At 36.9% G+C, this 17417-nt stretch overlaps 1 protein-coding gene across 3 annotated transcripts in view; it reads right to left on the bottom strand.

Annotated features, from left to right (window-relative positions):
• Positions 1–15082, bottom strand: part of frj (membrane bound O-acyltransferase domain containing farjavit) — a 158735-nt gene extending 143653 nt beyond the window's left edge. For 2 of the 3 annotated variants that reach the window (XM_090398599.1, XM_090398600.1), the window contains exons 1-2: positions 14823–15082; positions 5417–5496 (exon numbers count right to left, since the gene is read on the bottom strand). The gene's annotated coding sequence lies outside the window, so the exon portion shown is untranslated. The remainder of the gene's footprint in view (positions 1–5416; positions 5497–14822) is intronic. The other variant, XM_090398601.1, reaches the window with a different exon arrangement.
• Positions 15083–17417: the final 2335 nt, after the last annotated feature.

Genomic DNA, 17417 nt, shown 5'->3' with positions numbered 1-17417 from the left:
GCTGTCTCTCTTCAAGCTGCTTCCCTAATGCAGAAGTGCCTCAGGGCTCTGTTGTCACTACGCTCATGACCTAATCTCAATCACCACTAATCGTATTCTCACAGATCTGCTGATGATGGTACTCTCTATTTGTCCTCTTCATTTAACAAACCATGTAGGGCTCAGACCCACCAAGATTTTAAATCATCCTCAACCAGTGCCTTAAACACTGATCTCCTTACCATCCTTCAATGGAGCAAAGACAACTTGGTCCGTTTCAACACAGCCAAAACACAATCCGGCATTTTATAAGGGATTTTAGCCCACCTACTCTTAACCTCAGTATTACACAAATTACCACAGGGTTCAGATCTCTTCGCTTGGCCAAACAATTGCTTACAGCCTTTCCTGACCAACACATCACATCAGCAGCTTCTCATCATTTAAAAATCTAGGCATTCTCTTCCACTCAAGCTATTATTTTTCATCTACAAACTAAACTCTATACAAATCCCAAATCTGCCATTACTGATCACATGTTTGTGGTGGTGTACTTAAAACCTCTAAAAATTCTTGATGCTCCTGCACACAGGAGAGCAGTTCTACTTGCACATGATCCCCCTCTCACTTGAACCTTAATATTTCAACACTGTGTCTGTTCTACACACACTTCCGTGATCACTGCTCCAATGAAATGACAAACATCATTCCTCTGCTTTCTATTGGCTTGTTAAAACAGCAACAGCTGCTCAGTATCCTTTTTCAGTGCAACTGCAAACACAAACTTCTTTTCCTTTTTTATTCCCTCCATCTCTGTCTCAGTCATGATGTGCATTCCACACATGACATAGCACTGCCACTTATAAGTTCTTCGGCTTTTAGTGTATGGGATCAATATATATATAACCTCAGCTAACACCTTTTATTCCTTATAGGGGAAGGTGAGGCCTTTTAACCCTATCTAGCTTTTGGAGACTGAGTGGACAGTTCGATCTCCACCAGTAGCCAACCAGAGACACCTGGTCCAAGACTATCACTAATTATAAGCAGCAACCAATGAAGAGACTGGCAAACTAGTGATGTCATCTCTTGGTAGCTAACTCTAACAGGATATGTTTGTCTGAAATAGTGTGGGTTTTACGGTCAATTTTCTTGAGTTTAAGAAATGAAAAACCAGAGTACAATTAACACAGATGTTAAAAATGCATATCATTCCTTTGAAACCCCTGTTGATAATTATGAACAAAAAGTTTCTTACTGTAATGCTAAATAGAAACTTCACATAGAATTTTAATTTCTGTAATATTTATATATTTTTCAATCATATATTTTACTAGTTTTCACTTTAATATATTTTTAATTTTTTTTTATTTTTTCTTTTTAGATGTTTTAAATTATTTAATTTATATACTTTTCATTTCTAATGATCTATATATAGAAATGTGTGTTATGCTTAGGCAAATCAACTACATGAAATTGCTAAAATTTTGAAATATTTTAATTAGGTCACTAATAATAATTTTTTAAAGATCTAAGCACTTAACATGTTATGCTACAGATCATGATGGACAAATCACCTGAATTATAAGATACTTAACGGTCTGAGTACAAGGAAGGAGGAATAGAGAAGCCCTTTCTTTAACACACTTCTAGAATGGAAAAAGTGATTGCTTTCCTCATTGTCTTCCCTGCAGTTCTTTATAGCACAACACTTTTAAAAACAGTTTAGTAGATGTGAAATTTGAAATTAGTACAATGATTGAAATAATCATCATTGTTACTTTATTCAGGCTACTATAACAGCACTACATGAAGTTCACATTATTTCAACAATATTCTTCCAAATTGGTCTGCTACTTGTCAGCACTCCAATTCTGTCGAATCTAACATTTTGTTCTTCTAAGGCACTTCTGACTGAATCAATGCACCTAGACCTTGGTCTTCCTCTCACATATGAACTTGTGTGCATCTTTCTGTTTTAACATGGTGTTGGTAATGACTAGACCATATCATGAGCAGCAAAAGGCAAGGCTAATAATAATAAGTATCTGCTGGATAGCAGATACTTATTATTATTAGCCTTGCCCTTTTCTCCAAATTTTCCAAAAAAAAACATTTCTATATACCTAGTGGATTTGATTTCCTACTCTGCTGTTTAAATCTCCAACCAGGGCCACTTTTTCAATTTTCTTTGTCAGCTGCCAGCTCTAGTGACTCAAAAAATTCTTCCGCTTCTTCCTCAGTATTTACTTATTTATCAGTTACCAGTATAAATGATACCAATGAGGTAGCATAGAATATAATATAATACACACAAATTATTAAAAATAACTGACAAACAAGTGATATAGGCTGAATGGTAGCATTCCCCAATTACAAATATCATACTGAAAAGAGCTTTATCTGCTTGGAAAAAGGCTTACTGTGAACTCCAAGCACAAACTAGTTTATTGCTTAATTCAGAGTGGTATAGAATGTTCATAATAATATCATTATTAATCTATAACAAAATCAGCAAATTTCAGTACTTTTACTATCATATTTTGCTCCCATTATTCCAGAAGTTTTATGAAAGCAGGGAAAAGATGAGAAAATAGTGACAAATAAATAAGTTATTTATATTCTCTGTCAAAAAATAAGCAGGAAAAAAACATTTTTCCAAATTTAATAGGTTGCTTATTGTGCAGCATTATATTTATAGCAGATTTCTCTCTCATAGAGTGGTCTGTGATTGAAATGGATTGCCATTAGATGTTGTGAGTGTAAGCAGTATGAATGAATTCAAGAATAAGTGTGATGGTTGGTGTGTGTAGTATGTAGCTTCCATCGATGAGTCCCTAACTCCCTGGAGTTTCTTTAAATAATACTGTATCATATGCTTATAATTATACAAATAATTTTAACTTTTACTTATTTTTTATATATCAATCTTACATATAAGTTGCATAATTTATAGTACAGTAGTATTGGAGAAGGACAAAGTACTGGTATTTTTCTTGAAAAGCTGAAACACTTCATGAGGATAGCTGCTGCAGAGAATAAAGTCAGGATAAAAGATTTCAGTAGGTTAACAGATCAGTGTGAAAAGATGTTGTGCAGTCACCACATGTACTTCAACAAGCTTAGTGAAAAGTGGAAGAATGACAGATGCCAATTCAGGGAAATTGTGTGTATGAGATACAGCATTCTGTCCTCTTCTGGACAACAACAAGAATATTTAGAGAGGTTCTGAGTCAACTAAAGCATTAGAACAGTATTTTAAGTCGGAGCAGATTTGGGGGGGGGGGGGATATGTACAAAGTTAAGAGACAGACAGGTGAAAAGTAGCATTTTCAGCTTCTCACCTCAATACACTACCATTTACCAAGGAAAAGGACACCAATTTTTTTTTTTTTAGATACTAAGTGAACTATGATGGGATATGTTTTACACCAGGAGTGGCTATAAATAAACATCAGTCCAAGAAGAGAGATCCAATCATGTCTAGCAATTTGCATATTAGCAAACGTTAAACTCATGATCAGGATATGAAAAATTTTGTGGGGATCACCAGTCAGGCAAATACATCACTAGTCAGACATCAAACTTGAGTGTGCACTACTCGTGGTTGCCTAATATAACACAGCCTCGTTTTCAATCCTGAACCTGAACAACATATAAACTCTTGTTAATGTACAAGAAACTTTTATGCTGTGCAACTACCACTGATGAAGCAAATGTGTTGACTACTTATATATTAGTGTTTATCAGTCTGTAAGGCATAAAGAAAAAAAATTTATATTCTCACTGATGAATAACCATTTTCTCACACATTTTCAGTTCTAACACATTTACATAACTTTTATAAAAAAAAAAATAAAAAATAAAAAAATTTCTTCTCAACCATTATAAAAAATGTTGAATGCAGAAACATTTAAAATCAAATCCTCTCAACAAAATAAAACCCTTAAGTATGAACATTCATTAATTACATTAGTCAGTTTTGCAGCTCAAGTCCACTAATGTTCCAGTGGCACTGAAACATTGCATGGAAGGACATGGCAAGTGTTGTCATGTTTTGTTAACTCAGAAAACAACAGCAAAAACATTTAAGTTACATTTTTAGAAAAGAAATTATATAATCTGGGAAAATAAAGAAAAAATTGTAATACTTCTGTCAACTTTCAAATTTTAATATCCACTATTAATAGTTGAAATTCTAGATTTTCCATCATTAGGAATCTTCTTCTTTGGGACTACAGCCCCATGTAGGGCCTTGGCCTCCCATTTTTGGGTTTCATAACTCACTACGAGGTGAGTTATGAAACCCAAAAATGGGAGGCCAACCATGTGAAATTGTCTTTGAAGCGTTGTGTCCTTAAAACCGGTTTGTCTGCTTTGCAGGAGGAAAAACCCCAGATAAACTGGAGAGGAAAACCCTGCAGTCCACGCCCAAGACCAGCTAACTTGGCTATGTCTGAGAAAGATCCTTAGCTCCTCACGTCAGCGACGAGAATATAACACAGGACACTCCTTTTCCAGCATATGGTTGCAGAGCACATACATCATTAGGAATAATAAGTTAATTACTGCAGCCATTGTGCATTTATTTTATGTTACTGTATCATAATTAGTTGGTCACTTAGATGACTGAGTACTCTCTAAACAAAATGAAGCATGCATGTAACTGCAAGGATTGTATTATCAAGATCCAACACAATGAAATCAAAAATGAAAATAAATTTTTATTCCTATATAAATAAAACATTTTGTTAATTTAATGCATATTTCTACTAAGCAATATACAAGTTTCAAAAAAAAAAAAAAAACATCAGAAAGGGGCAAAACATGGAAGCAGATGTGAAATACTGGCAAAAATGTTTTAATTATGCTTCAGTGTTTGGCTGTCATTTTTGTTCTAGTTTGGTTGTTAATAAGGGTAGTGTAATTTTAAACCTATGTAGTTCTGCAAGATTCTAAATTTGTCATTTCGATATCAGTCAACTATTAGTATTAGGAAGAAATACATGTACTGTATATACTACAGTAAAAAAACTGAAAATTAATTATAACTACTACTTACTAGTAAAAACTAGAAGCTCCAAATTACTGACAAACCAGTACTGTCTAGTAAGAACTGGAGTACTGAAATCTGAAGACTGATAAATGAAACCCAAAGAAGAGTACTAACAAAGAAAGTAAAAACCCACATCTAAAATACAAACTTTAATATTTACTGATATGTTTAACTGTACCGATTCCTGGCATAAATAAGGTAAAAGGTTCGTTTGTTAATGGAACTACTGTAGTTCTGAGCATGAATGAGAATGACTTATCTTATACAAATTAGAGAAACAAGAAAATCATTTTGGAGAAATTATATTCCAAATCTCAAGATACTTGCAAGTAAAATTTTATCAATGCGACTTACGTGAACTAAGCAAAAGGGATCACTTACATGTGCAGCAATACAGAACGTTGTTGTTCAAGGGTTTGTCAGATGTCACCATATAAACTATTGTTCTTCAAATATGACTTCTGTAAAAGGAAGAAAATCATGCTTAATTCTAAATGTCACAGTAGCACTGTATGCAAACACAATATTTTTGGATGCTGCTGTAATGCCATTAGATTTCAGTATTCTAGTTCTCACTAGGCAATACTAGTTTCGTGGAATACAGTTTAGAGCGTTTAGTTTTTACTACTTAGAACTAGTTATAACTGGATATTATAGTTGAGAAAGTTAACACACTGATCAGATGGATTGGTTTGTTTGAATGATATATCATTTACTCTGGCATTATTTACCAACCTGGTTGGCTGAGCAGATAGCCTTCTATTCTCCAACCAACAATGTGCAGGTTAAAATCCTGCTACAAACATGGATTAAGTGGAAGAGGAATGGAAGTAAGAGAGTGGTCTCATATCCAGTGAGAAACCATTTTTTTGCTTATTGGAGGCCTAAAAGGGGTTTGAAAACTTCTATGTTTAACCTCTGAGGTATGTAAAAAATTTTTTTCTTAAATATTTTTCAAAAAATAATAAAAAACCATAGCTCAACCATAGTTGTAATATACAATGGGTTTATAATCTTTCACAGGTGGGAATCATATCAAAAAACAGCAGCAATGGAAATTAATCACACAATTCTGATCATGGTCCACTACTGTTCAACTTTTCTGTTAACGTGTTGTGTAGAGTGACAGGAAATATTTCTCTACAAGAGAAAATCAAATATTATTATTATTATTCGTGACACCTCCAAGGAGTACGAAGGCTCATCGCGAGAGGACAACTACTGTGCAACTCTCCATCTCCACCACTACACCGAACCTCTACTACCAATTATCCATATTAACGCCATCTACCGTCCACCACCACAAATAGTATTTTTTTGTCTGTAAATTGTGTGTTCTGAAGGGCCAATTTGTCTGTATGCGGGATGAAAAACCCGAGTTTCTGGGAGAAAAAAACCTTGCTACCTACGTATGAGATTGGCTAACTCACCTTCAATTGAAAATGTCCATATAAAAATTCTTCCCGTACGACGAGAATTGAACTTAGGCCTTTTCCAATCGAAGAGCGCAATGTACCGTCGTTCTTCCAATTGTGCTACGGAGCCGCTTATTTCAGCAAATACAATCAAAAAACAGAAAAAGAAAAGCAGTGGCAGTTCTTCATAGATAAAAATGTTTATCTAGCAATATGAGAGTGGACCTGAAAGGATTGCTGGAAGAAGCAAGAGTGATAAAGTGAAAATTAGTAATGTGTTATTACCAAGATATGATGAATTAAAAAGGAATTTCCAATGGGCTATCCCAGAGTTTAATCCTTTACCAATTTTTCAATATTTACAGTAATAACATTAGCAAGGATTCAATAGGCGACATACAACCATTTGCTAATGATGCAAAGATAGGCCAGAATTGAACTCATCAGCCGCTAGAGCGATTCGTGGTGTGTAGTGTTTGTTGAGAGCTCCGGATAAGATAAGTGTTATTTTAAGTTATCATTGACAACTTTGCTTGAATATTACGTAGTTTTGTTTGCTTTTCGTATCTTAGTGTGTCTGTTTGTGTATTTTGCTGTTGTTTCAATTATTAATTCGATAAGATACGATAGTACATGGCTCCGGTAAGAAGAAAAATGGCGGCTAGTAATAATGGTTCACCACCTTTGTTCAATAACGGTAACATAAAGGAGATTATTCAGTGTACTATCTGCGAAATGTATGCATTGCGGAGAGCGGTTGGAGTATGGCTAGATGATGATAGTGGAGTGAATGTGTGCAGAAAATGTAAGGAAAATGAGGAATTAAAGTGTGCTTCAGGTCGTGAGTGTGATATTTTTGTCAAATTTCAGAATGTAGAAAATAGCGATATGATAAGAAATTGCGAGGTTGTACTAGAGAGCTGTGAGGGCGTGAATGTAGAAAGTGTGAATGAAGGTATTAATACAGAGCAAATTAATGGTTTAACAGATAATAAAAAAGATGAGATAGATGCAATGAGTGAGATCGTGCTGTTGAGCAGAGCGATACATAGAGCAAAGCGGCAGCTGGAGCGTATGCACAAATGTCTACCGAGTGTACCAGCCAATAAAAAAAAGTATGATAGGAAAAATAAGAGTATGAATGTGAACGTAAACAAAATGAAGGAGTGAGTGCTGTATGGAGATTTGTTAGTACGAGGTGTGATAGTAGAGAATTTGACAAAATCGTACCAACTTGGTGCGACCATTAATGACGTAAGCAAGTCTATTAGGAAGCAAAAGCAAAGAGTGAAAGAAATGATAGTTGTGGCAGGTATGAATGATTTGAAAGGAGATAAAATGGAAATGATAGAGGACCTGAATGAATTATTTGAGGTAGCAAAAGAAAAAAGTGAGAGAGTTAGGAGGATTAGTCTTTTGCCACGGTATGACAGTGAAGAGTTTAGAAGGCGGGCCATAATTGCAAATGACTTTATGTGTGGGTTATGCATGATGAGTGGTGTGGAATTCATGGACATGTGGAGTGAGTTCGATGGGAGAAAGAATCTATATAAGATGGATGGTTTGCATTTGAATGGATTCGGTGTAAGGAGACTTAAAAAAGTGTTGTTGAATGAAGTGGATGTGCAGAATCAAGGAAACTAGATTTATTAAGGGGTGGGGAAAGTAGATATGCAGACCTTAGGGAGGCAGTTGAGTGTATGAATGAGTATAATATGCCCGAGCGAATAAGGACAACAAATGTAGGAATGGGGCCAACAGAGGCCTGCAATTTATGTATACTAATGCCTAGGAGTATTAGGAACAAGAAGGAAGAATTTTTGGCCTTGGTTGGCACTTACCACAGGTTATTGGCATTAGTGAAACATGGCTGACTGAAGATGATGTAGCTAGTGGGATTGAATGTGAGGGGGTATAGTGTGTTCAGGAATGACAGAGAGAATAAAATGGGGGGGAGGAGTATTATTGATGATAGCTGATGAGCTGCAGCCAAGGAGAATAGAAGTTGAATTGCGGGATAGAGAAAAGAGCACATTTGAGGCCATTTGGTGTGAGATTGAGGCTAGCAGAACAAAATATACAATTGGGTTCTGCTATAGACCAGGTGATGGAAAAGATGGTGGAGATAGTATGCATAAGCAAATAGAAGAAATGAGTGGAAGGAGGATATTTATTATGGGAGATTTCAACTATGGTAGCATTGATTGGAGGGAAAGAGGACACATGGGAGGTAGGAATTGGATTTTATGCAGTTATTAAGGGATAACTATCTGCGACAGCATGTAATGGAAAATACTAAGGGTCAGAGAGTGCTTGATCTAGTAATTGCATCTGAGGATCTGACTGTAACGAATATGACCACACTGCCACCAATTGGTGAGAGCGATCATAGGGTCTTAACTTGGGAGGTGGCTAAAGGTGTGGAATTTACAATCAAGAGAGGGTACATGTGGAATTCTCGGGCTGGTAAGTATGACAAGCTTAGGAGTTTGATTGGTTCAGTACCATGGCATGTAAAACTGCAAGGGCTGGATGTTGACAGTGCATGGGAGGCGGTAAAGAAGTGTTTGCAGGAGGCAATGGCTGACTGTATACCTAGAGTCCGAATAATAAATCAAGTAGGAATTAGATGGATGAATAACACTATTAAGCTTGAGCTGCAAAAAAAAGAAACAACTGTGGAGGGAATTTAAGGAGAAAGGTGGCCTGCAGGCATATGAACGGAATAAAGCCCAGGCCAGAAGGGTAACAAGTGTGGTAAGAAAAGCAAAAGCAGATTATGAAAGAACATTAGCCATGCAGGCTAAAGAGAATCCCAAACAGTTTTTTCGATATGTTGCAAGACTTTGCAAGAGTATATCATACTGGTGGTGACACTGCACCAAATAAAATAACAGCTTATATGGGAATTGTGGTGAATGAAGTGGAGGTGAATAGTCTATTACAAAACCTCAATGTCAATTAATCTGCGGGATTGGGTGGTATACCAGCTCGTGTCGTACGAGAAGTGGCTAAAGAACTGTCAGTGCCTTTGACCATTTTGTTTAATTTGAGTCTCGGGTCTGGGTTAGTCCCAAGCGGGTGGAAAGAGGGAATAATAGTTCCACTGCATAAAGGAGGTTCCAAGACTGCTGTTGAAAATTACTGGCTGATCAGCATTCAGGAATTGTTGTCAAGGGCTTGGAGAAAATAGTCAAGAAAAAAATACAGGATTGGATACATGAAAATGGGATACTGTATGGGGGGACAACATGGTTTTGTGAAGAGTAGATCATGCCTCAGTAACTTGCTCACGTTTTATAGCACAGTGACTGCTGAACTGGATAAGGGTAATGGGTTTACAGTGATTCTACTGGATCTTGCTAAGGCCTTTGACAGGATACCGCATGGAATTCTAATCAGTTAACTGCAGCATATAGGGATGGATATAGGGTTGGTGAGATGGATAGGAGGCTGGTTGATGGAGAGATATCAGATTGTGGTTTATTCAGGAGTAGAGTCCAAAAGACGGCTTGTGACTAGTGGTGTGCCACAGGATTCTGTTCTTGTACCACTACTTTTCAATTTGTTCATTAACGATATAGGAAAGGATCTGAGAGGAAGCGTTCACTTGTTTGCTGATGATGCAAAGTTGAGTAAAGCAATAGTGAGGGCACAGGATGTCAAAATTTTGCAAGATGATTTGGATAGTTTGGAGGACTGGGCTAAGGAAAATGGATGTCAATTTAATGTGGCAAAGTGTAAAGTTATGCATTTTGGGGTGAAAAGGTTAGCAGCAGTATATCACATTGGTGGAACCGTACTCCAGAAGATTGATGAGGCTAGGGATTTAGGAGTGTTGGTGGATAGGGAGTTGAAGCTTAGGGTGGCACATTGCAAAAGTGGTTAAATTAGCTCATCAAATCACTTGGTTGCTGAAAAATACTTTAACAAGCAGAGACAAACAGGTTATTGTTCCTCTGTATCGAGCCTTGATAAGACCCCATCTAGACTACTGTGCCCAGATATGGGCGCCACGGTTTCTTCTCGATAGGGAAGAGGTGGAGAGGAACCACAGACGAGTGACCAAGATAATAGCAGGACTATGGAATGAACCTTACGAGAACAGGTTGAAGATTTGTGGGTTGCAGAAATTGGTTAATAGGTGAAAAAGGGGTGACATGATTGAGACATTCAAATTACTGAAGGGTTGCTATAAGATAAATTCAGAAGATATTTTTAAGAATAGGACTGGTAGTGGGAGGACTAGGGGCCATCCGTGGAAGCTTGGTAAGAGTGTGGTTAGCAAGGGTGTTAGAACTAGGTTTTTTACTTGGAGAGTGGTAAATGAGTGGAATAAGCTGCCAGAGTCTGTTGTGGGTGCCATGACTGTAAATGAGTCCATATTATCCACACACACACACACACACACACACACACACACACACACACACACACACACACACACACACACACACACACACACACACACACACAAAGTGCATCAAACTATGATTTAAACTCATTTAATGTCTCTGCATTCACCACTCTCAGGCAATGCTTTCCACTTAACAATCCTCTCTATGCAAACAATCTGCACCTCACTTTTCTTATATAGCTTTCAGGGATGGCCTCTTGTTCTACCCTGCGTATGCATGCACACCACTTCCAATTCTATGAAAAATTTCTTCCACATCAACTTGGTAACAACCAATCACCTTATATCTCAATCCTATCCTCTCTCACAAGACTTGGCAAACTAATTCCCTCAATTTCTCTTCATACCCCATATTTTGAAAGCCAGTTACCACTATTAATCTTCTTTGAACTCTAATGTATCCTCAACAACATGAAATCCAGGTTGACCAAATCTGTACACAATAATCCATATGAGACCTCATCAAGGCATTATACCAGTAGGACCATTACCTCTTTATTTAATGTCAATGTCCTCTACATCGTTGCCATAATCCAAAGTGAGGACTTCAAAAAACAAATCTATGAACTTGAGGTCCTTGTCCACAACCACTCCCAGATTTCTCATCTCCTATCTCCAAGATTTCCCCACAAATGTATACTCTGCATCCTGCCACTGACTACCAAATTTCAGAACCTTATACTTTGCGACAATGAACAGCTCGTTCCGCTCATAAAATTTATTCCAGTTCTTCTGTAATACCACAACATCTACTGGCTTCCTCCTAATTGTCCAAAATCTTGCATTTTCTCAAACAATTGATTTACCTGCAGTTAAACCCTATACAATATCCTCAAAACAAACCCCGTGCAGACTTTTCTCTTTCAGGATACTGCACTCCCAAAACACAACTTGCTGATACCTATTAAAGTTATGTATCCAACACACTAATCTAGTATTCAACCCCATGTGGTTCCAATTTAGTTAATTTGCTGTGTGACAACCTATCAAAAGCCTTTGCAAACTACCATTATATGCAAATCATCCCTGTCCAATGCATTCATCACCTTGTTATAGAACACAAGTAAACTGATTAAAAAAACCTCCCTATACAAACTCATGATGAATAAAATTCAATACATAATGCTGTTATCAACCCACTTCTAGATCTTAACTCTTGACAACCTCTCCAATGCCTTAATTACAATTCCAAATATGCAGATTAGTCGCTAATTGAAGCCATAGCCACCACCTTGCAAAGTGAAACAATTTTGCCTTCTTTGGGACTTGTGCTGTTGCAACACTCTTGTTAAACAGGTATACCAAGGCTGATGTTATTCCACAGACATGCAATGATATAGCATCAAGTCATATTGCTTTACTGCCATCAAGCTTGCTTAACTCCTCATATACCTCTTATTCACTGGCCAGAAAGTCATCTCCAACTCCTAAACTTGAGCTTCTCAAGATTTAACTATTGAGGATGACATACGCTATTGAATTGATTACTGAATACAGCAACTATGATCCTCTACACTATCAATATCTTACCATAATCCTTCTTTCTATATGAAATATAAAAAAATAAAAAAAGCCTATGAATTTTCTTTCCCTGATTTGCTAATTTCTGTAGAAACCACATTTGCTTGCCTTACCAATAGAGTTCCCCTTTCTGGCCTGCTCTTTATACTCTTCAAACAACAGAATATTAACATTATTCATCTTATGTTGCATCCACAGTGCTTTCGTCTTTCAGATTTCATGCTTACTCCATTCATCCATTTGACACTTATCTTATTCAATCTTTTGACTTTTGAAATACATTCACACACTGATGTTAAATATCACTTGGTCAGTGATCTTATCAATAAGTATTTATCTCCTTCCTACATAGCTTACCAACATCCTCATTCCATGCTACAGCTCCTAGCTGTCTCCTAAGCTTTTCACAGTCACTGACCCTGTAGTTCCACATATATCTTTTCCTCACAGAAGAGTTCATAGGACTAGCCACAATCTATGTGATCACTTCATGATTATTCTCACAAACTAGAGGGAAATGCACCACCCTACTCACAATCACATCCACAGAAGAAATTATCAGATCTAAGATTCAATTCTTGTGTGCCCTCCTTTAATGACACCTAAGATAGCTATCTCTCAGAACTGAAATTCCTTTTCGTTATTCCCAAATGCTATATCCTCACTGTAATTTATATTGCCATAATTAATATCATTCATAATGATCATCCTCCACTTGTTCACTAACCATATATATCATCATCACCACCACCACCATCCTTCACACTTGCTGGCCCAGCAACATCTCTTGCTGTCAACCTCCATCTCACACAATGCTGTCTCAAAACCACTAGAAACCATAAACAAGTTTCAGGCCACTTAAGCAGTGTATGGATCTCACACTGAATACGAAGACAATCAAGCATCCATGCCCACTGTGGAATTCAAACCAATGGCTTGATTTGATGGTTTGATAGTGGTTAAGCTAACCACTAGATCAACCAGGCCAGCAAATTAAGTATGACTACATTATGCCAAATTCATCATGAATTATTCTATACTTAACCATGTCAAGCTAAATAAACTGAATCCCCTCATTTCACTTAACTGAAGTGAAATGAGGGGATTCAGCACTAAACATGGTTATTATTTGGAGGGTGACCACTTGAGAATATGGTATGAATGCTGCTGACAGGTGATGAGATGTCCTCAAGTAGTATATGGGGAAATGAGTCCAACATTTTCCCCATAAGAGAATTTAGTAACCTTTTTCATATTTTATTTTTTTAGCTTGATAAGTAACCAAGCATTAACCTTTTAATACTTGGTTACCTAGATAGAAACTTAAGTTGTGACCTTTTCCATGCTTCACTGCATATATGTCTGAAGGGAAGTGTGCTGTACATTAAGACAACTGATGCCAAGTCAGTAGCTTCTACACACAAGTAGCCTAATGAAGATACTTTATGAGCAAGCCTCATTTACTTACTTATGTACAGGATTAGAACAAGAACATAATTTCTTGTTTATTTAAGATAGATATGTATTAAGCAGCAGGAGAAATACAGAGGAGCAACAGAAGTTTCTAGAACAGAAAACTATGTAGACACTGTAATGAAAATGAATAACTGACTAGCTAAAATTAATTATTTACAACCTTCCAGCATTATGAGAGGCAACTTAACACCACAAACCCAAAATCTAATTAATTTTTACTAGTAAAAACTAAATTAGCCAATTACCAATTGGCCAATAAATTATTTATTTGCATTCCAGTGCCTATGCAGTTTTCTGTTCCAAAAACTTTGACATGAATAACATAAAATTTTAATTTAAACATGGAAATTTTAATTGTCTAATCTCTACTCATTAATTTCATCATTCCAAATCCTATTATTACAATACAATGCCCTTTTTAAATTTATTTTTATTTCAGTTGTAGTTGGCTCATTTCAGATCAAAGCAACTAAAACTATGATATGTCAATATTAAATATGTGAATCGTATACATTTTTTAATGGGTATGTGGGTCTGTGGAATGCCCAAGGGGGAGTACTAATCCTCTCTTCTGGCCTGCTAATCAACACACAAAGTCTGAAGTCGCATCCATAATTATGATTAACCGGGTATCACCATGGAAACAAAAAGACTCATCACGGTTAAGTAACCATTATTCACACGATAGAGAAGATACCATTCCTCACACTGACTTAAGGTATCAAAAATCAGGCCTTCCCAATAATTTAAATTTCGAGGTCAAGAACTATGCTTTTCCTTGAAACAAGAATCAAACTCGTGTTATTTGAATGAACAGAAAAGTCACGAATTATTTCAGATTTTGTCCAGTAAATTATCAACAGGTATAAAACAGATTTCTTTAAACTTGAAATATCTAGACAACTACAGATTTATTTATTTTTTACATAACAATGTCATTTAACCAATCACTAATTACCTGGTAATTGTGTTCACATAATAGAGTCATCGTGAAAACGAGTTAGCGAGGTTCGAAGTAGTAAAGCAAATTAAAAGAGATAAAACATTATACAAATTTCGATTAGGCATCGTTCGCATGTTTAAAGATGGTAATCTTGTTTAAAAAAATGAAACGATAATAATATACTTTGGATATTTAAATATGCCACCATAAAAACAAACACGCGAAATGCAGCAAAAACACTTAAACCGCAATCACACTAACAAGACCAAAAACCACATTTCATTCTATATACGGAAAGTCTGATTAGACAGATTTAATACTTCAATTGCGCCCTCTCGAATTGAAAGACTATATTTGAAATTATGGATTATATATTTATTCTATAATATAAAATGTAAGCCTTTTTATAAAACGTTTTTATGTAACGTTTTCGTGTCACGTTTTTTGTCAAGTTATTTGAAACGTTTTGAAACTCAGAGACTATCCTGAGTGTCAAGTCTTCAAAATTCGAATCATCAGAATTCAAGGAGAACCGGCCTACCAGTCCGAACTCGGGGGTTGGACGTCGTAGGCGCCAGGGGGCGGACCTCCTTTCGAGTCTTCAAAATTCGCGTGATCAGAATTCAAGGAGAACAGGCCTACCAGTCCGAAACACGGTGGGTTGGGTGCCAGGGGGCGGAGCCACTTAGTGTGTGTGTGTGTGTGTGTGTGTGTGTGTGTGTGTGTGTGTGTGTGTGTGTGTGTGTGTGTGTGTGTGTGTGTGTGTGTGTGTAGAGAGAGAGAGAGATGGATGTTTCTTGGTAATTCCGTGGTCGTTTTAAAAAGATTGTTGGTCCGATTATGTCTCTCTCTCTCTCTCCCTTGTGGGGCCTGTCTCTAGTTGAGAGCACGTATCTGACTAATAAATCCAAGATTTTATCGTGGTATTCTATTTCATTAAGGATTACGGTTGCATTTCCCTTGTCAGCTGGGAGGATGATAATTTCTTTGTTCTTCTTCAGTTGTTTAATGGCTAGTCGTTTCACCAGGAGAAATGTTTTCTGTAGGGGGTTTTGCGTTGTTGATTGCAAATATGGCTTCCATGCGAAAAGTCTATCTATCTACGTCTCGAAGAACACCAGAGAGACATTTCATGCAATAGAACCAGAGCTAGCCCCCCCTCCAGCCACGTCTTGTTCTCAGTTAAATCCAATGATGAAGGCCGCCAACATCAAATATATTGCAATTCAACATCCAGCATTCATTCATAAATGTTACGATGAATTAGAACGTCGTATTCTGGAATCAAAAGAAATAATCTTTGACTCTTTCCACATGAACAGCAATCTCAGTTATAGTCCGCCAGACTCACATAGCTCTGTTATTCGGTACTGGCGAACTCGTGAAGTTATACGTTCGCATGTACTTAACAATAGAACTGTAGCTCGGACTCCAATTAAATTAACTACAGTTTTTAATGCTCTGTTCTTGTAACGGTGTAATGTTTCTTACGGTATTTTATTTTCATTTCTGGAAATTTTCTCTGTTCCGAGTTAGGCGATTTCTTTATTGATTCCTTGTGGAGTGTGTGTGTGTGAGAGAGCATTCCAGTTACGTAGAGCAGTGTTTCTCAAATTTGAGACATCCGCGTTCATATGATTGGTGCGGTATTAATAAAAGATCGTGCTACTAAATGACAAAGACAAGCCGACAGTTGAGTTGAAATGCTAATTCTCTTCAACAGAATTCCTTATATAATATCTGAAACACATTCACTATATATTTCTTCGTTTTAACACGTTCACTCAAACAAAACCATATATTGCACCAGCGGCATATGGTTTTGCTTGAGTCATACAGCATTTACTGTGGAAGGGGATATGCGATTCCTTAGTTAGTGTTGTTTTTATCCCAGTTGTCTCTAATTGAACTGTTTGTTGAGAAACATATTGCACAGCCTGCAGATGTCTCTGTACCTTATTCAGTGATACAATGGGAACGTTTTACGATCTCGAACTTCACGAATACATTGAATTTTATTCTGTGCGTTAATGATGCATAGCCGAAAATTACCACGGACCCCATGAAGACCTTTCACGTACCCCCAGGGGTACGCGTACCACACTTTGAGAAACACTGACGTTAAGTTCAGTGGAAGCGCATGCGCTGTCATCGACGATCACGGCAGCGTCCTGTTCGTTTAAACTTTCCAATTGTTGTCGCAGTTGTGAACGTGATAAATTTCAGCGTTATTTTCTCTAAATTCTTGGCAAATTATGGTTGAAAAACGTCGGAATTGTTACAATATTGCATAAGAGCTACGTGTGATTGCGTATGCCAAAGAACATGGAAACAGTGCTGCATAGAGGCATTTCGCATCAACCGAACTGAGAAATAATAAGAACTTGGCGGAATCAGGAAGAGAATTTAAAAAAAGCAACTCACAGTAAACATAACCTACGAAGTGCAACTGCAAAATGGCCAGAACTCAATACTTGGATTTTAGATTACAGAAAAGCGGTACTTTCATTGACTTCAAAAATGATTATTCATCAAGCGAAAGCGATAGCCACTAACAGAGGGATCGCTAACTTTACTGGATCAACATCCTGGTGTTCAAGATTCATCAAG

Source organism: Typopeltis vanoorti, chromosome 9 (assembly GCF_054136105.1).
Source record: "Typopeltis vanoorti isolate ZY-2024b chromosome 9, IOZ_Tvanoo_1.0, whole genome shotgun sequence".
Lineage (NCBI taxonomy): Eukaryota > Metazoa > Arthropoda > Arachnida > Uropygi > Thelyphonidae > Typopeltis > Typopeltis vanoorti.
This window is presented reverse-complemented; position numbering and strand designations above follow the sequence as displayed.